Source organism: Cryptomeria japonica, chromosome 2 (assembly GCF_030272615.1).
Source record: "Cryptomeria japonica chromosome 2, Sugi_1.0, whole genome shotgun sequence".
Lineage (NCBI taxonomy): Eukaryota > Viridiplantae > Streptophyta > Pinopsida > Cupressales > Cupressaceae > Cryptomeria > Cryptomeria japonica.
This window is the reverse complement of record NC_081406.1, coordinates 447,662,799-447,687,345: the sequence shown is the minus strand read 5'-3', so window position 1 is coordinate 447,687,345 and position 24,547 is coordinate 447,662,799. Positions and strand designations below refer to the sequence as shown.

Sequence of the window (24,547 nt, the reverse complement as noted above, 5' to 3'; positions counted from 1 at the left end):
TGATCGCAGCCCTTTGTGAACAATTGTATTCTTTACTTATTAATTTCTATACTTGATGTTAATCATTGTCATTTTTGTAATAACTCCTTAAACAAATTGCCACCTTTTGTCTTTGTCTTAACCGATGCTTGCTTTGAACAAAGTGCTGTCATTTTATAAGTCGCTTTTCTATTATTTATAGTGAATAACTAATAAACAAATTTTTATGCTTTGAGGACCACCTTAATGTGAATCAATGTATATTTATATTATTTAACAAGCAAATTGTTAATTAACAATGCTGCCTTCAATCGATTTAGTATGATCAGATCTCATTCCAACAATCATCATTATTTACACCTTCAACACATGTCAAGGCTTCCTCACGAGAAGGGGAATGAACAAACCCATAATATTTTCTTTTTGATTTGGAAAGGTTGCATGACAATTGAACTTTCTCAGTTCTGCATTTCTTGATTTCCTCGTTTGCTCAAAGACTGTCTTTAATCATTTAATTTATGTTGCCATGTGTTTGCTTTGGCAACCAAGTTTGTAGTTGACTATACATGAATTCTATTTGTGTATTTAAGCATATATTTCAGAATCGTTGAGTGCACTTCTATGATGTCGGTCACCATTTTCTTCTAATATATCATTGCCGAAAATTTACACGGAAGAAGCGACTTAACCATTTGATGAAATAATTCTTTGCTAGCTGTGACTTGATTTTCCTTGCATGACTTCTACAATCATACATTTTTGTAAGCATCAAGGGGTCTTATACTGACCATTTTTAGAATTTTTAAGCACAAGTAATCATAGGCATACACGGAGTAGATATGTTGTGAACACATCAGGTATGAACCATACTCAAAGCATACATATAGATTTACACAAACATAGAGCATACACATAAAAAAAAAACATACACATGAATATATGTAAATACGGAGCATAAATGTATTGTTAGATTCCTTCTCATTGAGTAGAATGATTCATTGATTTATCTTTAACCTATAAGATGGTAGGATCAAACTTCTGATACCACTTGTAATGCCCCTTTCTAAATTTTGTCCTATGAATCAGAAAATTATAAAGTTAGGGTTAGAGATTATACCTTGTCAACTTAGAAACAAAAGATTAAATATAGATTCCCACACATGATAATAAAACCATATACAAATAGATACATTCCTTTGATGAATAAGCATGAAGGTTTTACATCATGACATGAATTCTAATTTATGTAAACATGAAGTAGGGAAGGAGGATACTATGAGGCCTGCTGTATAGTCTCTCTACCCAAGCCCGAGAGAGGTTGTTTCTTTCAACTTTCTTGCTCCACTTGGTGACTCTACGGTTCTCCTCGTATATCAACCTTCTTCATGGCTAGATTACCTTGTGGGTTAGGGATGAGGCTGTAACCAGATTGCTTGAATCCTCAAGGTCCTAGATTCCTCTAGATTCTTTCTAGGACATCCAACTTACAAGTCTCTCCTAACATCTCTCCATCACACCTTCATTCCCTTTTTCACAAGTGAGCATTGTAATTCTGATTTAAATACTATATATTTTTATCAGTATGTTCTTAATGATTTGAGAATCCATGATTCATTACATAGCCTCTCATATTACTGTACACAACTTGTTTTCATTGTGTGAAATTATTATTAATTGCTGAGATAGTATTAATTTGATTGTGTAAGTTACCATTAATTGTAAATCAATATTCATCATATTACCCTGCTTCTGCTATTTGTGCCAATTGTCTTATGATTTATGAAGCTATTTAATATTGTTCCTTTATGGCTGTAATTCTATGATTGTGGATCATAAAAGCATATAGATACGATTCTAGTAAGTAATCAAAATGATGTTGCCATGACAAGAGTCGCTAGAGTATTGCTTTGTCTAAAACCTGAACTTGCTGGCCTATGCAAATTATTTCCTCCTATCTGGATCGATGGTGTTGTCCTTCGGTGCTTTTGATTTTTTTCCTTTATATCTCTCCATGTTAGGGAGAGGTCATACCTCTTCATCATGTATGCCCTTTGGCAAGAGACACACCCTTAACACTCTTTGAATGAGTGCAACTCTTCATTATTTCTGCCCTTTGAAAGGGACACAACCTTTCACAATCATATCTACTCCTCTTATTTAAATCAGATCTGCACTTTTGATTCCCCAATTATTCCCTCTTCAAATGAGTTCTCTTCTCCATTTTATACCTCATATTTGGGGGAGTCGCAACTTATCACTTCATGCCTTTTGACCCTTCATTAACTCTAATCAAATTTTAATTATATTCTTTTACATTTTAATTAAATTTTTATTTTTATTCTTTTGTATTTTAATTTTAGTATTATTATTTATTATCGTATTATAGTTCAAAGTGGGGACATTACATTCCATTTTATACAATATTTTTTATTTGTTCGAACATCATGTTCAATATATATTGTCTTCAATCATCCTTTATCATTACTCTTTATATTTAATATTCTTTTTGTCCAATCCATTGGTTTGGATTGCAAGTTTGTGTAAATATATTGTTTAGTTGCAATCAATTCTCTACTTATTGTTGGTATTACTGGACGATTATTTATGGATTTAGATGTAACTGCTATTAGCATTGTGTATCATGTGGGAGAATTTATATGCAGCTTAGATACACCTTATCCATCAGAATCTGACACATTTTATTGTTACATTTTTATGTTTTGAATATTTAGCATATATTTATAAAATTGTGGTGTTAATACAGGAAAAGAAGCAATTGAAAGAAGAAAAGCTAAAAGAAGAGGAAAAATACATGTGGGCTATTGTGGATGGAGTGAAACAGAAGGTCTACAATTCATTCTTATTAGTGATAAGTAGAATTACTACAGAATCTTATTTTTACATTTCTTTTCATTTGCCTTTCTAGTGAAGAAGATTTTTCATTTGCATTGTCGTAGGTTGGCAATTTCAGAGTTGAACCCCCTGGGTTGTTCTGTGGTCGGGGAGAGCATCCAAAGGTTTGATTTTTATATACTTCAAAAAATTGATATGCTAAATGTTGAAAAGCTTTTGGATTTTTAGGGCTGGAATTTTTTTGCTGGTGGTTATCATTTCTTTCTAAATCTTTTGTTAGTACCACAACAATAAAAGTTTTTTGTACCTATTCTTAGATGGGTAAATTGAAGAAGTATATTAACCCAGAGGATATTACTATTAACATTGGGAAGGATGCCCCTATTCCAGAATGTCCAATTCCAGGCCACAGGTTATACAATATGTGTTATCTATTGCTAATTGTCATTATCAATGATATCTAGTTTTGGTGTTCACTGCTAAACATGTGAAGTTTTTTTCTTGGTTCTAAGTATGTTTTTGGGGCTATTTCCTCCTTACAGGTGGAAGGAGGTCAGGCATGATAGAACTGTCACATGGTTGGCTTTTTGGTATGATTCAATCAATCTTAAGGAATTCAAGTATGTAATTTTGGATGCTAGCAGTTCTCGAAAAGGTCAGAGTGACTTGGAGAAGTATGAGAAGGCAAGAATGCTCAAGGTAATTTTCTTCTCTCATGCTTGTTGAATTTTGGTCATCATTTTTGAAATAATTAAATTGACATTTGTTGGTTTGTATCCAATAAATGCTATGATGTAAAGAATCTTTTTATGTGTTTGTGCAGGATTACATAGGTAATATTCGAGATTCATACACACAAAACTTCAAATCACAAAATATGATTGAAAGAAAAATTGCTGTTGCCACTTATCTTATTGATAGGCTTTCTCTAAGGGTTGGCAATCATAAGGTGATCTAATATAGGATGCTTATTTTGCACAACAGATTTGTATATACATGAACATTTTTGAATTGATATTGTTGTGTGTGCTTTCATTAACATTTAAGAAATGTTGTTGCTGCATCATTGGAATTTAACAGGGTAGTTAGCTACAATTTTTTTTCTCTATTTGTAAATTGGTCCAAATATGAACATAATTCTATTCTAAACAAGTATTGTGTGTCTTATTAGAGTGATGTTAATTTTTAGCAATTATGTATGTGTGCTAATTTGTAGACAACAGGTTAGTAACTCATTTGACTTATGATGTATAGATGACAATTAGGGTTGTCTCTCTCTTTCTATTAATATACTTTTTATTTCATTGCCCCATGTGACATAGCTTCAGACTATTCCCTATTCTTTCTTCCACTTGTTATTTTGATTGATTTGATCTGATTTTTGTATTTCATTTAAAGAGTTGGCTAATTGTTGGACAAAGTTTCAATTAGTAAACATAGTAAAAATTAGTCAATTGAAGAAATTTTTGCATGCAAGAATTCCTAGATAAGACTGCAAAAACTCTTTATTGATTTATTTTCAGGCTTTTTCTTTCTTTCTTGTGGAAGAGTTTTGGCATGTAGATACTAGAAAAATTCACCAGTTCAGCAAATCAAGAAAGTAAACTTGTATGCCTGTATGTAATTTGTTGTCAGATTTAGTGAATGAACATAATTAAATGTACAGATTAATTATTAATCTAGCATTATGCAACTTTTCATAAAAAGTGAAAGGTAGATGTTCTCTCTAATTGATTTAACTATTTTGGAATAACATTTCTATTATTTTCTTGAATTATAGGATGATGATGAGGCTGATACAGTTGGTTGTTGTACATTGAAAGTGAAAAATGTGAAATTACTTCCTCCAAATATCCTACAGGTGAGATGATAACTGTAATTTTTATATCTTATGCTTTAAGATTGGTTACGAACAATATCACAAACAACAAATGAAATGCATGAGTTGTTGCTTTTCTAAAGCTTCTGATAGATGAGGCCTTCTCTTTCAGCTTGACTTTCTAGGGAAAGATTCTATCCGATACTTAAATAAGGTTGAGGTTGATGAACAGGTCTATATTGCTATCGATCATTTTAGAAAAGGTATTCATGCTTTAGTTGAATGCTAAATTGCATTGTACAATGCCTTTTATATGAGCTAAACCAATTTTTTTATGTTTCTTATAAATTGTACTTGTATGCTTAAGGTAAACAGGATGGCGATTTTTTGTTTGACGAGCTGGATCCAAATATACTCAATGCTCATCTTAAGAAAATAATGCCCGGCCTCACAGCAAAAGTCTTCAGAACATATAATGCCTCCATCACATTCGAGAAATTGGTATGTGTTGCATTCCTTAAAAGATGGTTCTTCCCAATACACACATAGATCAGATTTAATTATGTACATGAACATCAAATTTAATTACATTAAGATTCCCAAAGCTCCTAGAGTCAAAAAAGAGCCCTATGGCCTCTAACGTTTGAACCCCAGTATTTTGCATGGCTGCTTCCCCATGTTTCAATCACGAGGTCACATGTCATAGCCTGATGAATGGTTTGGCATATGCTAAAGGTATTTTTTGGTCTACAAATGATTCACCATTCATCAATTAAATGCACTAATGAAGTTCATTGTTTCGTATATTATGGATATGGACTATATATTTTCACAAAATAGAATCACTCTTGCACTACATGCTATTTAAATTTTTGAGATCATAGCATCAAGCCTTTATAGAATTGTTTGCAAATTCTTGCAAAATCACAAAACTTGAATCTATTCCCTTTTGAAGTGCATTGATTCTCAGTGTTCATCTTTTCTATATTTATACTCATCATATGGCTTAGGATTGCTTTGATTTCTTTCTTATGGGATTCATTTGCAAAATATCCTTCAATTTAATGTACACCTTGTGGAGTGATTTAATTCTAAGCACAATGTAATGATTCTCATGATTGTTTTGTCTTTTGTTTTCTTGTCCTTAAACAGCTGCAAGAGACAACTAGTAGTGGTGCACTAGAAAAGATTGTTGGCTACCAGCAAGCAAACAAACAAGCAAGTGCACATTCACAATTCACAATTTCTAGATTCGTGTTGTTGACTGTTTCTTTGAATATTCATAGTTGACTACTTATATGTTTTGTTTTATGAGAAGCCTTAGGTCTGATGGTTCTTAAATGTTCGAGTTCTTGTTTAGGTTGCAATTCTCTGTAACCATTAGCGCTCTGAGTCAAAGTCACACAATGCTCAAATGGATAAGATATTGGAAAAAATGACAACATTTGTGGTATGTCTTTGTTTTTAATGCATCATATTAAGGCATGCACAATGTATTTTTCAATTTTTTGAAATGTACCTTGTAGATTTTGAGTTTTAAAACATGACCTCTTAAACAAGCAGATGTGCTTGTATTAAAAATGTATGGATTTATTGACACATTGTATTTTTCAAGTTTTAGAAACACACATTGTATACTTCAAGTTTTAGAACAATACCTTTCAAACAAACAGTTGTGCTTATAACTGTCACAATGATGTTGCATTGAGTTTGCATTTTTTCCTTCTTTTATTAAAAATGTATGGATTTATGAAGATCAGTTAGGTTTACTTCCATATAAAGACTTGAGATAGTGAGTCTTAGATCTTATTGTCAGAGTTTGTTCATTCTTAGTTTAGATCTTTAACATTTTGGTTTATTGAAAATAGGATCTTGTAAAGGAGCTTGAAACAGATTTGATCAGCGCAAAAAAAGGGAAACAACCACTAAATTATGCAGAAGGGAAGCCAAAGAGAAACTTAAATTTTATCAGGTATGGCCCTTTATATGGAATCATGTTTTTACTTATGAATTCCTTTTTGTCTGTGCTTGAATATTTGGTATGAGAATGTTTATCCTTCTCATGTTGCAGAATAAAAAAAAAAATTGCACAAACCAAGGCTAAAATTGTTAAAATGAAGTTAAGAATGAGAAGAAAGGATGATTTTAGGACTCTAGCATTGGAAACATCTAAGAAAAATTACTTGGACCCAAGAATCATAGTTGCCTGGTGCAAGCGTCATGATGTTCACATAAAAAAGGTAGTTGTTTTCTTCATATTTTTTCTCTTTATCTTTAGAAGTTATTGCCAAATGTTTGGTTGGTTTCCATCTAGGTGGATTGGTATTAATTCCTCTTCTTTTTTCTTGCTGCCAGATATTTAGTAAATCGTTGTTGGCCAAATTTGAATGGGCAATGGGTGTAGAGAAAGAGTACAAATTTTGATGTTTCTTTTGATTTGCAGTCATGTTAAGTGCCTAAAGGTGTAGTTTGTAAGACATCTTTAATGAGATTAAGAAAACTATACCCATCTGGTTTACTCCCTCTTTTTGGGGGGATGGCGTAAAATGCTTTTCTCGAGTCTTGTAGATTTTATTTCATGGCTTTAGCCCACATGAAGTGTTGGGACTCAACAACCCCATCTTTTACGAAAGCTATGTGATTATTTTCCTCCCAAATGGAAGTACATGATCTATATATTTACTGCTTTAGATCCCACTGTTCTATTCTGGGCTCATGTGCCTTTCTATGCATTTTCAGCATTGTTAAAGAGTAAGCAAACATGTTTTTATTTTATGGTTTGAGAGGGTTGGCCTTTTCTGTTGTGAGAATGAAACCAATGTTTGGTCTGGAGTTTGGCAATAAGTTAGTTCTCAGGTGGAAATGTTCACTCAAATTTGACTAGATTTATTGGTTGTTTATGTTAATAATTCTATTGTTCTATATAACTATTTTTTAGGGTGTGGGCATTTGGTATTATTGCTTTATTAGCCGATAGGCTATTATTTGGGAGAAACCTCCCACATACAAATAATGTCTCACACCATAAAAAAAACTTTCCAATCTCATGCCAGAGGAAAACAACTTTCAGAGAACTATAATGTTCATCTTACATTCAATATTTCACCTACCATGTGTTCATTGGTTGAAATAGAAAAATCAATACTTGCTAGGCTTGTAATTCTGGAGAAGTTTGTGGGATATAGATGGTAAGGCATGGATTTTATTTGCAATAATCTATGTGTGATAAGGGCTTTTTTCTAGAAGGGACTTTGTGCCTTGCAGAGATGCCCTATTTTGTGTATTTACTCCTGTGCGGAGGGGTTAATTAGACTCTAAGTCAAAACGTGGAGGTTGTAGAACATCTGAGAATAAACTAAATAGTGGCATGGAACCTTGCAGAGGTTTGACATAGGAAAAAGGCTGTATTAAGCTTCAGTGTATGGTAGTAGTATTTTCTATGAATGCTCTACCCAATATTGTAAGCTACAATCTTTTAGTCTATGAATGAAAGAGGAAATAAGAAAATGAGGATACCTATTTGTTTTTCTTTTTGGAAGGAAGATTGCATTATACAATACACTAAGTTTGTTACAAATCTCTAAAATCTAATGTTAATTTCTATTAAAAGAGATGAGGTAAAAAACTCATTGACCATCTTAGTGATTTCCTATTGCTATTCTTGCATGAATCTCACCCTTGTAATGTCAGTTATTAGTATTATTGCAATGATTTGAATGTTATGTGCAAGTTTTGTGTAATCTTAAAGCCATTGCAATACAAACATCATCAGTTCATGCACACAAAACAACCAAATATATTTTCACTGCAAGGGAAAATAGTGAAAAAACATTAGAAACTTGCTGAGGGATGTTACCGAATTGTTTGTCAAATTGCCTATGGTAAAAACTGTGCAAAATTTGGAAAAAAAGATTGGTAGCAAACTGGGGTGCATATTACATTTTTGTGCTTCCCTTGCTTTCTATTGTACATTTCTACAGTGAAAATTTCACAAAGGTAGGGCTCAGTAAATGTTTGGAAGAGTGAAGTGAGGGAAAGAAAATGTAAGAGAAAATTTGGAAGAACTAAAAGCCTAGATGATTACTACAATTTGGTAGTTTTTGAATCCTAAAAGCCTTTTACATTAGTAATCATGCCGAACTGACAAGACAATTTTTGGAGAATTTTGAATAACTTCTCATTTGTGGTTGTGTTTGTGGCTAAGATTAGTCCAAGAGGCCTTATCATGTGGGTTCCTTTAAGTAAAATAATCCTCTCCTCTAGAAATGGTGACATGACTATATTTTTACACATGAAACACTCCTTGGTTCTGTTTACTCTATCTTTGTACATCTTTCTCACTCCCTTTCCACCAGAATGTCATCAAGTATCAATTGAACCATGTCCAACTCCCTAACCTACTATGCCAGTACCCTAGTTTAGCAACAAAGCAATTGGCATTGATAATAACCCAATCTTGGGGACCATCTAACAAAAGCAGTTTTGAGAATGAATCATTTGTATCCAAATCTCAATGAGATAGTTCTAAAGTCTAAAAATAGAGTAATAATTCATCTAGAAATCTATGGGGATTTCAAGAAAGCTTTCAAAATTTAAGATGCTTAAAAAAGATAACAAGCTACTGTGAAAAATGCTTGTGAGATGGGTTTCTTATACAAAATACCAACCAGGTTTGACCTCGCAGACACTCACGTTAGTTTCTTCCTTGCAAGGATCATACAATCATGCAACACTTAACTAGTAATAATAATTGCTGAAAGAATATGATAAGCTCCAAAGCCTTTGAACGTGCAACGATATCAAATTTTATCTCACAATTGCACAAGATCTCAAAATGTAAAATTTTTGTTTTAGTCACTTCAAACTTGCAAAGCCTAAAAATATAATGGTCTTCAACATTATTGTGGTTGTTGATCTCTAGCTGGCATGCCCCTTGAGGGAGACTGAATCAAATGGAATCACAACCAATATGAGATATAGAGATCAGAAACAAAACTTGTAAGAACTTGAGGGTATTTGTAGTTTCAAAATGCCAAAACAGCTTCATTTTTTTATATCATATCTTGAGTATGAGAAATGAATTTTGGCAGGTGGAAATGGGGTAAATATTTAGAAAGAGAAGGCTTAAAACTAATTAGCAACTTAAAGATATTAGTTTTCTTCCATGAATCACAATGTAATTATATTACTGTGATGAAGAGTAGAATAGGACAACATACCTACAAAGCTCTATGCTCCACTTCTTCAATCTGTATTGTCATCTCTTCTTAAGATTGGGAAGAAGATACCAGTGAGGCAATTGACAAGGTCATTGATTCAATCACCAGTGATGCAACCATTGGCCATGATCTCCTCTACAACACCAGCACCAATTTCTTCTAGAGCAACCAATGCATTGCTTTGGATTTGAATTGGGGCTCGGTACTAAATCTCTCCTCTCACAGGGCTCAAATCCTTCTCAAATACTTTAATTGGGTGGTTGTTTGTTTCACAGATGATTAGGGTAACTTTAAATTTCAACGACTCTAGATAATTTGAGGCTAATTACAATATTTTGTCAAAAAAACCGTTGAGGCTTAGCCCACTCAAGGATTTTTTCTCTTGTAGGAACAAATGATTTGTGAGTCCTCATTTGACTGCATATCCATTGAGAGGATAGCAGATAATGCTTGGTTACGACACAAGCACACCTTAAGAAGCATCTTAACTGAGTCGATTGGACTGAGGTTTGGCCTTAGGTTTTGCAATTCAATGCCCTTATATCAATTTTCACATGTTCACTAATGTTTGTTGTTAAAGTATGGTTTGAAATCTTGATATTGTCATTTACGGCGTGTTTATGGAGAGACTAGAGTGTGTTGAAAACAAATGGTTTCTTGAACTTTGCCAAATCTTTTAGTCCACTTATTATTTCCAGAACATTATTTCAAGTCCACATCATTATTTTGATAGACTACCAAAAAGAGGCAATGAAATTCTCTGGGGGAATTTATCTGGAGTTCTTTACAATTTTTCATAAAGCACAAGTCTTAAAAAGTGAATTAGAGAAGTCTCAAGTTTTCCACAATAAAGTGGAAGTCCTAAACTGGGTTCTATTTCTATTGTTTTGTTTTGTTCTGCTATAAGTAATGCTTTATTATAGCTTGAAATAGGGAGTAGGCACCATTTCTGTGAGTTTTAAATGTTACACTTGGTGATGAAATCTTAATATCAGAGTGTTGCCTAAGGGACTATTTAATGTAATACAATTTGAGTTTGTGAATTTCAGTGTAGGTCTAAGTTTTACTTCTTTAATGTGTAATCAGTCAATAACTATTGATGGGTCCATCTAATATATACTTGTGGTTGCTGACTTCTTATTTATTAAAAATATTGGGAAATACAAACTCATTTGTTGACATTTTTGAGCACTGTTTTGAATATGGTCATTTCAATTTGAGCACTTTCTCAACTCTAAACTAGGAATTAGTCTAAATGTTATTGCGTTATCTGGAGGGATACTTTCACTATGTATGAAGATTGATATATAGGTCCTTGTTACTGGATTAGCTTCCTATAAGGTGACCTGTAACCTGAATTTTGAATGTGGAAAAATTGTGTTGCCTCCATAATGTGTCTAAAATAATTTCTAGTTCTTCTTTGATTTGTGAATTGGCTATGTGGGGTTTGCCCATTTTTGGTGTTTACTTTTTATTTTTTTCTGTGGAGCATTGATGGGAGAAACGAGGAAGTTTTTGGGAGTTTTTGTAAAAGGTTTTGGACCTTGAATGCTAAGTATTTAATTCAACAATCCTGTGAAACATGGGATGATTACCAGGCCTGTGGGTTGCCTATAATAAAAAATCATCCTCCAGATGAAGGGCCGATGTCCTTTATAAAACTTCCTAAAACTATTAGCTGAGAGAATAGTGAAAATGAAATCCTATAGTTAACATGAGGTGATTGCACCAAAATGGATTTATAGCACTTGCTGTCCTAAACCTTCTATTAGCTTCAGAAGACTTAAAATCTGACTCACAATTCAAGATCATGAAATTTAACAATGTTTCATGTGAAGGTTTGAATATTTCAATGTTTTTCTGAAGGAAAATAAGTTTTTACAACATACAATTTATTGAAAATCAGATAAGCACAACACATGACCTGAACTTGCCATGAAATTCTTGTTTCACAAAGCAAAGATGAGACATAAAATAAAGGCTTTTAATGACAAATCACAATATTTTAATCAAATCATTCATCTGACAATATAGAAACAAGATATGTTGAGATAGAATCTGCTATCTTTATTGAATACTAGATAAAGATTTGTTGTTACGTTGTTTGAATACTGAAATGAAAATGAGCCACAATTCTTTCTCTATTGTGTAAGCACGAAAAAAAAAGAACTCAAAAATGAAGAGAAGAAAAAGACTTATAGAAGAAGTCTTGAGAAAAACTTGAAGCTGAGCTACTGTGCCTTGCAGAACTAAAGATGAACTAGTTGCTTCCACCTTGTTTCTATCTCCAAATTGCATGTGATTAGCCTCCTAGGTCGAATTTGACAAAGAAGCATGCAAGAAAGTTCCTATAACTGCTGAAAATTGAGTGTAGGTGGGTCCAAAATGCCTCTTGACTAATGATGCATCCATGTGGGATCTTAGCTGGCCTTGAACTACTGGAAACTGCTTCAAAACTCCTTAATTTTAGGGTCACACCTGCACATGATCTTCTAACTTCACCTTTTCTCTCTCAACTGATTGTGAACTAATTCTTATAACAGTTTGATTGATGATCTTTCTTTTCAATGCATTGATGAGTCTAAAAAGTTCTACACGATCTCAAAAACAAAGGAACAATCTGATTTATTAATTAGGTCCTATACCTCTGCACTTTCATTAGGCTATCATTATTACATTAGCTCACACCCTTATCTTTGAGAAGAATATTGAGGCAATGAACTCTCTCATCTTGCCCTTCGTTTGTTGACAGAGACCTCTGATTTTTAATCTATGTACTGCTCTTAAGTCATTACTTGGAGCAAAGGACCTGCTCACTGATTTCTTTTGTCAATGACTCTTCTGTGACTGTCTTCTTTCCATTATAACCTCTGTGGCTCTTATTTAAAATCATTATTGGATTGCAAAATACTGTATTTAACTGCATCTTGGCCTTTGCTCTGTTATTTCACTGTTTGATTTAACTTTTCAAAGATGACTGTGAACATAAAGCTTTTGACTATCCTTTCCTCTGTTCATTGTAGTAGACTTTCTTGGGCATATAAGTTGTTCTGACTATCCTCGTAAATGGATGCAATTTGGTCTTTCATTGATGCCTGCACATTCTCCTTCCTTGTATTTGATGGTGAATATTCATGATGTTCTTTGGATGACTTGCAATCTTGTGGATACAAGTTCTTGTCTTCTAGGAATGTCCCTTTTTCCATTCACTATGATTTGCAATCAGTATTTATATTAGTGACCTTTCCTCTGTCTTACTGTCCCTGATTGTCATGAAACTGTATTATGAAGATTCATTGCATCTTCTCTACACTATTTCTTTTGAGACTACATTTATCTCTCTATCAGGCTATCTCTATGCCCATTGTTATTTCTCTATCATAGGTCTTCTCTTTATCATGGGGTTTACAATCGTTGCACTATTTTACTGATCAAACTATGTTCATAGGCCTGTGTCTTTTCTTATTACCAGAATTTAACAACAACTCAACAATAGATTTGAATGCAACTTATTATCTGGGCTTGTATGATGACTGTGATGGATTCTCAATAGTGCCCTCTTTGAATGATCACCACTGAATTTGGATTCGAACTTGCGAAGAAATTCCCCAAGGTTTTGTCACTGTTCTTTGGCCCATGTTGTAAATGTTGTGATTGTAGCCTTCCACTATGTCTATAGTGGCAAAGTCTATTTATGATTTCTGTCTTTTTCTCTGTTTTCACTGTTTTCCTTGTTTTGACAGAGATTTGTGTCTTGTTGTATTGACAATGAAACTGCTTTTGGTAGACTCATTGTCATTCTTGATCAAGGATGGTTGGTGCTGATATTATTAATGTCTCTCTAAAAAAGCCTCATCGATTCCTCTTATCTTTGCCACTAATTTTGCTCCTTTGACTGCTGCTCTGTTCAAGATGCCTGATTCTATTATTACTTGTGATTGTCATTGTATTTATCATTGTCCTCCATATTTTTTTTACCTTTTCATGCTAGATGTTATTGCTTTCTTTCATCTTTATCTGTCATTTCACTGTGAAAAAGTCATTGTTCATTGCTACTATTGTCAATGTAGCTCACCTCTATATGCTCTTTGATCTGTATCTTTTGTGACTTGCATGGTGACTATTATAGGGCTGAGACTGCATTTAAGCTTGTAGCACTATCTTTCCTTTAGGAATGCTGCTCACTGTAGCTGCATTAAGGTCTTTCTATGCTGCTCCTTGGAGTGCTCATGCTGATTCATGTTGTGGCTGTGATTCAATGTCACGGTTTGTTGCCTCTATTCTCTCTCTTTTGCTCACTCTATTTTCTTCATTATGATTGTAAATGAAGTGAACAAACAATTCTAATACCATTCCTTGCATTGAGATCCATGTCTTTGATCTCCTTGCCATAACTTTGCATTCACTGCCCATAGCATTTTGATCTCAATCCATGTCATGAGGCTTTTGACTACTAAAACATATGACTGTTATGAACTCAGCCCCACAATCTTCTCACTGTTAAAACCCTTGTCTTATGGCTAAGACAAGCTCCTAATCATCATTCATGAATATGGCACCTATCTCTTCGTTATACCCATTGATAGATTTTTCTTTTACAGACTGCCTTAATATCTTTGACTCCTTAACTGTTCATGCTGGTATTTGTTGTATCCTTGCTGATTACTGATCTTAGGTTTCACCAAAGGTCCACATTCATAGCTCTTAGTGATGGATCTTTCTTATGTTTTACATATGCGGTATGCCTAATAAGATTGTTATATGATGTGACTATGACTTCTACTCTATTCATGATAGTCTTTTGTGGGTGCTTTGTATTATTCCAGAATGAATGCTATTTGAAAAGAAAACAAACTTTGAAAAATAAAAAATTGGAATAAAAGTTTTTCTTCTTTTACCATGAGAGAACAGCTCCAAACTCATCAAGACCCACTTTCTCTCTTTTCCAAACTACACGCATGTAAGGCATAGTGTAATGCGTGGCTTTGACTGAGACTTCATCATGTGAGAAACCCTGAATGGCTTCCCAGCTCTTGAAAACTGAAGAATCACTGAAAGTGCATATTATCTTAGATGAACAATATGTGAAGTACTGGTGAAGCAATGAAATAACTGCAAGATTTTCTCCATCAGAATCATCGACGAAGACTTGGAATAATGCTGGCTGCCAAGATGAATCTGTTACAGCAAGAAAGCTTGTAGAAAGAAAACAAAAAGAACTCAAGCTCTCTCAAGAATAATGTTGATGCTACATGCCACGTACAAAACACAACCTTACCATTTTAATTTTTCATGCAACAACATGGACCTATCTTTTGAAGCCTTTTGAGAGTTTCAACAAAACCAAGGAGATATTACCATTTTAAATTATTTAAACATTAGAAATGAGTTTTTTTAAATGATAAAGATTATTTAACTAAGGAATAAGTCATAATTAATTAAATAAATAATATTTAATTAATATTTAGAAGAGGGTTAATTTAGATGAAATTATTTAAACATTTGAAATGAGTTTATTTAAATGATAAAGATTATTTAACTAAGGAATAAGTCATAATTAATTAAATAAATAATATTTAATTAATATTTAGAAGAGGGTTAACTGATTAAATGATTTGAGAATAGAAACAGAATAATCAGAAGTGATGAAGGGTGATGATTAGAAGAAATAATTAATTTAATCAAATAATTAAAGAATTACTTGATTAAATAAATGAATAATTAGTGTAGGATCAATGAAACATTTTTAGGTGTCTACACTGAGATCAAAATTTATCAAACAGGGATCCAACCATTGTTAGGAATTTAGTAAAAGTGAAAGTCATTTTGAAGTGATTGAAGACTTTCATTGTGATTGAGGCAAGGAGTTTTCTAGTGGTAGTTCAATATTTGAGAAAGCTTATCAAATCATATTCGATAGTTGCAATGCTTTATATTTCTTGATGGCAATTTTTTGAGTCTTTTATGTGGGGTAGAATTCAACAAAATGCATTTGTTTAGCTGCAATAAAAGATTAGCAAGCCACTGTTTTGGCAATATCTAGCTTACAACTACAATTTTAGGTAGAGACAAATTTTAATGATTATGTGTCGAAGGTTGTTTTATTGCAAGTATAAAAGCTTGTTTGTTGTCATTTAGATTTATTTCATAGAGAAATTTGGACATATTGCTCACATAATGAATTGTATGTTTTTGTTTGAGCAAAAATTAACTATATTAATTATAAATTAAAAATCATATTAGAGATGGCAGGTCACAAAGCAAGACTGTACTTGTTTGAGCGAGTGCAATCATATTAGAGACCTCCTGATTCTGGTGGCATGGTGAGTCTTTAAAAAATTATGCACATTCTTGTTGGTCTTTTCCAATTTTTTCTTTGATGTCTGGAAGTGCAAAAATTTTCTAATTTGCAATTGCCAATCGATTTGTTCGCAATTGACAATAAAAATGTGCAATTGATTTTACTTGTTCACAATTGAATATTTGTATCACATTTGAAATGTTTAATTTGCAATTGATATAAGTAGTTGTATACACCTAAAAATGGCCTGAAGATAATTAATTGAATAAGAAATTATTTAATTAATCCTCCTCCCTAATTTAATTGAATTCACTAAGCAATTTGATTAAATCCTCCACTTTCATCTACTTATTAATAAATCTAAGGATTTATTAAATAGGTTCATTTCAATAATCCCTTTGATTAATTAATTCAAATTAATTAATTCCCTCCATCCAAAATCATTCTTCTAATCCCTTAATTAATTAAAAAAAATCAAATCAATGAGTTGTTGAGATTAATTAGCCTTTTCCATATTATTTGAATTTCTAAATTCAAATTCTCCTAACTTCTACCACTCCTAAACCTAACCCATTCTACCTACCACCATGTCCCCTTCCATCCAACATCTTCTAGAACCTTTGTGACACTTGTCACTAAGTGTTCCCTTTCATCTAACTTCTTCTAGAATCCTTTTGGCACTTGTCACCATAGAGATGACAGATGTTCCCTTTAAGCCAACCCCTTTGCCAACCTCCTCCAATTTAACCTTTGATATCTTCAGATCAATTTTGACCATTGATTCTTGCCACATCACCCCTAGCCTTGGGAAATCCTATAAATATACCTCATTTTGGAGCTCAAAGGGTCCCAATTTCATATCATTTTTGCATATCATTTGATCCCATCTCATTCTCATCCATGCATTGTTACTATAGGCATCTAGGTTCTAGTTTATCATTCTTAGCAAAGTTACCATGCTCAATTTTAGCTTAATAACATCTTAATCTTAGTTCATTTTCTAGATCAATCATGAATTCATATAGCTTAATCATGCTATTCTTTCTAGATCATGCATTTTCATCATTTAAATCCTCCATTTAGGTGTAGTCAAGTCACAGGAATTTGCATAATCAGATCTAAGAGCATTTTTCATAATCGCATTTACTAGGAGGCAATAAGTCAATTATCTATGGTTTTGTTTTTCATTTTTTCAATTTACTAATCATTGCTTGTAATGATTTATTGAGTGCATTGTGGTTGTAGGAACAAGTACACTTCACAGAGCACGACGTTTTGGCACCCACCGTGGTGTAGAAATCATCATTTTCGGCCTCTCAAGCTTCAACAAACATTCATCTCTGTCGGATCAGAATCAGAATTTTGTACGAGTTGATTTTCCAACTCATACAAACTACCTTTTAGTCTTGTGCAAAACCTCATCCTATGTCATACGCACCCATTTCTTCTATCGTATGAGGTATAAAGGCATGTCGTATGAGCTCATTTGTTAGTAAATCTTGTATCGTACAAGTTAATTTTCATTGTCGTACGATAGCTGAATTCATTTCGTACAAATTTATGTCTGTTAAATTCTGTCATACGAGTCTGTTTTTATTCCTATGCGAAATCTAAATTTGTGTCGTACTAACTAGAAATTTATATCGTACGAGTTTCTGCATCTGTGATTTTTTGATAAACTGCATGTTAGGGTTTTTTGATTTTAATCCGAACTTCACTAATGCTAACCCTGACTGGTTTGTGAGATTTAGGCAACCTAACTCTTTCGTGTAGGATGATTGATGAAGATACGCTTGTCAAAGATATAATTCAAAAACATAATCATGACTACTAATGAGTCTATTTTGCAGGTTTCCTATGAATCCGACTAAACTTTGTGTATTCAAAAATTTTTTTCTAGGCACACTTAAATTTTGCTAACGGAAATGAACAATCATGTATTTCATGTCTTTGATGATAGGCGAGTATGCTATCACCTTTCTTAGGTGATCAGAAAGCTAGACTCATCTTTTGCTTTCAATAGTGCATTTCTTTAGCAAGCCTGCCCTCCCGAGGAGTAATAACTCTTAGCCCTTAAGGCCAGTGAGAGGGGAACAACCTAAGTGGGAACGAATAACGCCAAGTAATCCAACTCACTATAAAATATGTGTGCTTTTGATGAAAATCAAAGCAATGGTAGTACTCGGGAATAGCTCTCCTCTGTACCTTTGGGTATATCAAACCTTGGTTTTCAAGGCTGGGAGACCTCTTAATTGAGTTTATACCCCGATGCATCAAACAGATCCCTTACTAGTGTTAGTTAAAATAGAAGCTACCTGATTCACCTCCGAAAGGGTGATAATCTTTTTGCAAGAGAGATAGTAACTCTCCCAAGACACTTGCCATATCGTGCCCCCATTAGCATTTGGAGTCGGATAATATGACGTTGAGAATCCATTGCGTGAGACTCAACGGTCGTATTCTGATTAGCTATTGGGTGTGTACCTAAGTCAAAAAGAAAAGGTTTTCATTCTCAGCCAACTTCCTTAGGGTTTAACATGCTTGGAGTCATTTATCACATTATGTGTTTGCTGTGTATTCATCCCTAAATCGACAAATCAGACATCCAAAAACTAGAAGAATAGCAAAACATAAAACTTCAATGATAAAAAATTCAACCAAACAAACATTTTTTTATCTCTGTCTGGTTATCTGTCATACGAGTTAGGATCTCTGTCGTACGAATTTGTTTGCATAAAATCTTGTGTCATGCTACACAACATTATGTGTCGTACAAGTCAGTTGTTTTGTCGTATGGTTCATAAAAGTGTGTTGTACGAGCCTTTGTTTTTTACATGAAAACTTCTACTTTGTCGTACACACTCATATCTTGTGTCATTCTAAACTGCATATTCTATCATACGAAACTCTGCATTTATCAGTCTAGAACTATGTCTTACCTGCCTGTTTCAGATTTATCATTTCTTCCTGATCAATTCGCAGTAAACATAAACACCTGTTAATTAGTCACTTGTGCTTAAATTGTCTGCTTGGTTTGCTTGGTCAAGTTATCATCTGTCAAAATCAGACTCCAGAAGATAAACACCTTAAGATTTTCAAAGTGCTCACCCCCAACAAGTTTAAAATCTAAACATCTCAAAGTGCATTATCACCCTCTTTCATAAACTGATCACTCAAACATAGTTTCTCATCAAGATCAATCATCCTTTATCACGAAACTGGAACGTTTGGTCAGGATAACTTTGTCCCACATCATAGGATATATCGTTCCTACTGGACTTGGTTCTTATCAAATCATCATCATTGCACTCCTAAACCGAAGATAGAAAAACTTGAAAACTTTTAAACTCTTGAATTATCTTTGCATGACCTATCATTCTAGCATATCTACCTTGATAGGTGATCACTTATCAAAACAACATTTAGACAATCAAACCCGTGAAACAGAAATAGAAACATTTGAAATAGCTGAAGATCATATCAACATGACATACCAAAGCAAAATACAAGTAACAAGCCAACATATCAGAGCAATCAAACAAGTTCAAAATCAAAATCTAACTATGTTAAAACCTCACAAGGATTTAAATACATCTCAAAAGAAGGGTGGCTCTTTTATGCACCTCTTAAAGAGATCCCTAAAGGATTTGGCTAAAGAAGATCAAAATCATGCACCCATATCTAACAATGATCCATCCATCCATAAGCAAATTGACTCTCCAAAGGCATCTATTCCTACACCTCTTGAAATCTTGAAAAAATCTTCCATAGCATCATCACCAAAGAATACATCCAAAGATAAAGTTCCCCGAGCGATATCCAGGATTGCCATCAAACCTATTTCAGAGGATCCTATTCAAAGCTCATCTCCTTCATATCCAAGCATTAATTCATTGCAAAATCCTCATAACACTTCCTTGCAAATTGAAGTCCTCATTCATAGAACGCTTGTTAAATGTGTCCTGATAGATGGGGGAGCAGGCTTGAACATATGCTCTTTGAGTCTTGTCCGTGCTCTAGGTTATGTAGAAGATGTAGTTGATTCCCGGAAAAGGATAAAAATCAAAGCACATAATGAAGAAGAGCATTCATCTAAAGGAATGGTGATATTACCCATCAGGGTGGGACGTTTGCATAAAGATATGCCATGCCAAGTTCTAGACATGGAATTACCATACAACATACTCTTAGGGAGACCATGGATTCAAGACATACAAGCTATACCATCAACAGGTCATCAATGCTTAAAATTTCCATACAATGGATAGGAAATCACAATATCAATAGACTCAAATCCATTGCAGTGTTGTAATAATATGAAATCAGCTCAAGAGGTCATTGTTTCACATAATAGAGAGGTAGCACCTTCAAGAACACAATCCAAGGAACAATCATTTGAATCAATTATGTCAAACATGGAAAAACAAAAGCAGCAAAGAGATCAAGGGACAGAAGAATATTTGCTATCATGGAAAAACAAACAAGAGCAACTTCAAATTGAAAGGGAAGAAGAAGATGTTGAAGTTGATATAGTTCACACGTATGCAGGACAAACGTCAGGAACTAGCCTACTTGAATCAAAATCACATTTGATTGACATGGACTTAACTGAGGACGATCAGGATTTTCTTGTACAAGGTCATTCTGACGAGAATACCATTCTAGACATGGAAATACATACTGAAAGCTCTGACATCTCTATCATGACCCCCAATATCTTTGAAACTATTCAACCTGAAGATCCTTTATCCTTAAGTTATCCTGAACCTATGGACTGTGAAAATGAAGGACATACTGACATTGATACCTTACCTAATGACCATTCCATATCCTTATATCTTAATGAAATCAAACCCACAACAACTTTCACTAGGGATTCCGCTAATGTATCTTCAAGTCAAGTGGGTGTTAAATCTCCTAGTCACAATAGTGAAAATCAAGAAAACAATATCAAGTCTAATGTTGAAAACCATTTATTGGCAACATTAGATCGGGAAAAAGTAAAAATAAAGGATGCATCTAATGGTGAAAACCTCCTTGAGGCACCGGAAGATGGGAGATTTGACACTTTACCTGAATGTTATCAAGAGAAGTTATCTATCATAATAGCACCAGCAAAGGCAACTATCATTGGCACAACTGATGTACATCCAACAACTTCTCTATAAGAACTAGCAAGACAAAAATACTTGGAACCCTTCAAAAGGAGGTAAATCAATTTTACCTGGACATATACAGACATTCCAGGGTTCGATCCATATCTTACAATACATCACCCAAATATCAGTCCGGGAGCGAGCATCAATAAAGGAACACAACATGGATCAGGAGCAGGAATTATATTCATCACACCACAAAGGCATACAATCTTGAAAGCATACAAATTAAGTTTTCCGTGTAAAAACAATATAGCAGAGTATGAAGCTTTGGTTACAGGTATCAAAATGGTTGTAGAATGGAATATAAAACAACTTCAGGTCTTTGGAGACTCTCAACACGTCATCAATCAAATCAATGATGACTATCAAACAAAGGACGAAAAAATGATGCCTTATAAAAAGATAGTGGATGATTTCAAGAAGTACTTTGTAGAAATAACTTTTGAACAGATTCCAAGAAATGACAATAAAGTAGCAGATGCCATGGCTACACTTGCTTCTCTACTACAGACACAGGAAAATCAACAACATTATAATTCCTGGTTAAAGAGTTGTTCCATCCCGCCTTTAATTGTCCAGATTCCCAAACCATCTGTCAACTTATTGGGCATGATTCCTCCCACTATGGCCAAACTTACACATACCTGAAAGATAACATCCTACTTCCTGACTTATCAAAGAACCAAAAGAGAAACTTTATTCGCCAATCCTCTCATTTTACTCTCGTCACAGATACCGTGTATAAACAAGGTCTGGACGGTACTCTCTTATGATGTCTCGAACAAGAGTAATCTAAGAAGGCCTTACATGAAGTCCATAATGACATTTGTGGCACTCAATCAAGTGGTCTTACCCTTTCAAAAAAACTCATACGCTTGGGCTACTATTGGCCAACTATGGAACAAGATTGTTTTAAAATAGCAAGAACATGCAAACAATGTCAAATCCATGGGAATTTGATTCATGCACCAACACAAGAACTTCATGCTTTAGCAACATCTTGGCCTTTTTGTCAATGGGGTCTTGATCTAGTAGGAAAGATAAATTCTTCCTCATCCAATGGTCACAAATTCATCCTGGTAGCTACAAAATATTTTGCAAAATGGATTGAGGCGGTACCTCTCATCAATATCACATGAAAACAAATTGCTACATTTATCTTGAATTATATTATCTGTCGCTATGGAATACCAATGACCGTTATCATTGATAATGGGTGACCATTCAAGAACCAAGATGTACAAGAGCTTTGTGAGAAGTTCAAAATCCAGCATAGATTCTCCACACCATATTATCCATAGGGAAATGGGCAGGCAGGAGCATCTAACAAAACTATTATGAAAATCCTCAAAAAGATATTGAACAATGCTGGGAGAGATTAGCATATCCAACTAAACCCTGCTCTATGGGCCTAGCGCACCAGTATCCACACACCGACAAGTGCCACACCTTTCTCTCTTGTATATGGATTACAAGCCATATTGTCAATCAAAGTAGAGATACCTTCTCTACGTGTATCACTAAAAGGTCTCATCCTATATGAAGAACAAAGAGTATCTAAACTACAAGAGTTAGAACTAATCCATGAATGAAGACAAAATGCCTTTGATCATCTAAAGTTATATCAACAAAGAATGTGCAGGAGCTATAATCACAAGGTTAAACCACAAATCTTTCAAGTGGGAGAACTAGTGCTAAAAGAAAATCCACACAACCAGGCAGATTGAGAAAAGAAAGGAAAGTTTGAACCAAACTGGTTAGGTCCATTTGTGATCACAACAGTCTTTGGGTCAGCAGCATATTAGCTATCAACACAGGACAAAGATCAACTTGAAGAACCCATCAATAACATGCATCTGAAAAAGTTTAATGTTTGAAAAATTAGGAAAAATAAAAAATAGTGAAAAAGCAGAAAATCCAAAAAATAAAATAAAAAAATTAAATTAAATAAAATAAAATATCAGAAAAAGTGCAATAAAAACAGATGGTGAAAACCTAGCAAACAGGTGCTATCTGTCCGCTAGCTCTTCTGTCTATTAGTTCATGCATTTTTCCGCTTACATCCATGCATTTTCCATCAACGCTATCCATATCCATCACGAAACCTTTGTACATACGCAGACATCCCAGGTGGCTTCTTGCCATGGTTTGGATCATTGGATATATCATAACGACTTTGTTTCTAGGCTTGGGGCAAAATCCTACACCTAGCTAGGGGCAAAACTTCTTTATCAATTTTGAGCTTAACCAAATAGGTAGAGCAAATAGTCAGACAACTCTTATCAAGCGAAAAATAAGACACATCGAACATTGAACACAAGATCAAACTATCAACTATCAAGCTATCATGAAGTCAATCTAAGCACATCACACACTTTTCAGTGGATAATATCTTTTGGATAATGATTGTAACATGATTGTTCAACTTTTCTATATTTCTTTTCGCTATCATGATTTATGAGTGACTCCAGGATGTCATTGACTAGAGGAACAAGGAAGAAACATGATATTTTTCTTGTTTGCTATCTGAAAATTAATCATTAATATGTGCAAATTTGTCTCAGGACATGATCATCAGAATATCATTGAAGACATTTCCAATTTGCATATTTAAATGATCAATACTGCCTGTTTTACACAAGCAACACTCAGGTCATCTCGGTTCAATTATACCTTGATGCTTGTGTTAACTTGCTATATCAAAATCCAAGAAAGTAATGCTCAGGTCATCATGGTTTAATTATACCATCAATGTTTGCACTCACTTCCCACATTTCAAAATCTCAATGATGACAAAAACACAATAATCTAGTGACTGGTCCGATCATAGCTTTGCATTTCATTGCATTTTAGCTTGCATTTCATTCTTGCATGGGATCCTACAAGCTCCTTTTATCCAAGGTTAAATCTATTGCAGGAATCATCAAAGTATCATCACAAGTGTATACGCAATAAAAATGATGAACTCATCTCTCTCATGATATTATCGACCTAGCCCAAATCTTATGCCATCTTTCTCAATAGAATCAACAATCAACATATCCAAATATTTAAGCAACTTGATATCAACAAACTATCAGTTCTTTATCTATCAACCTTATCAAATCAATAAATCAAACCTAATCAATTCTGAATCATGCCTTATACATGATGTATCCTTCCTGAAACCAGACGTTCTGATCATGTCTTATACAGGATGAATCCTTCCTGAAACCAG

The 24,547-nt window shown here is 33.9% G+C and overlaps 1 pseudogene; it reads left to right on the top strand.

Moving 5' to 3' along the window:
* The window catches only part of LOC131031609 (DNA topoisomerase 1 alpha-like), a 69,985-nt pseudogene extending 62,910 nt beyond the window's left edge, over positions 1–7,075 (top strand).
* The last annotated feature ends 17,472 nt before the right edge of the window (positions 7,076–24,547 follow it).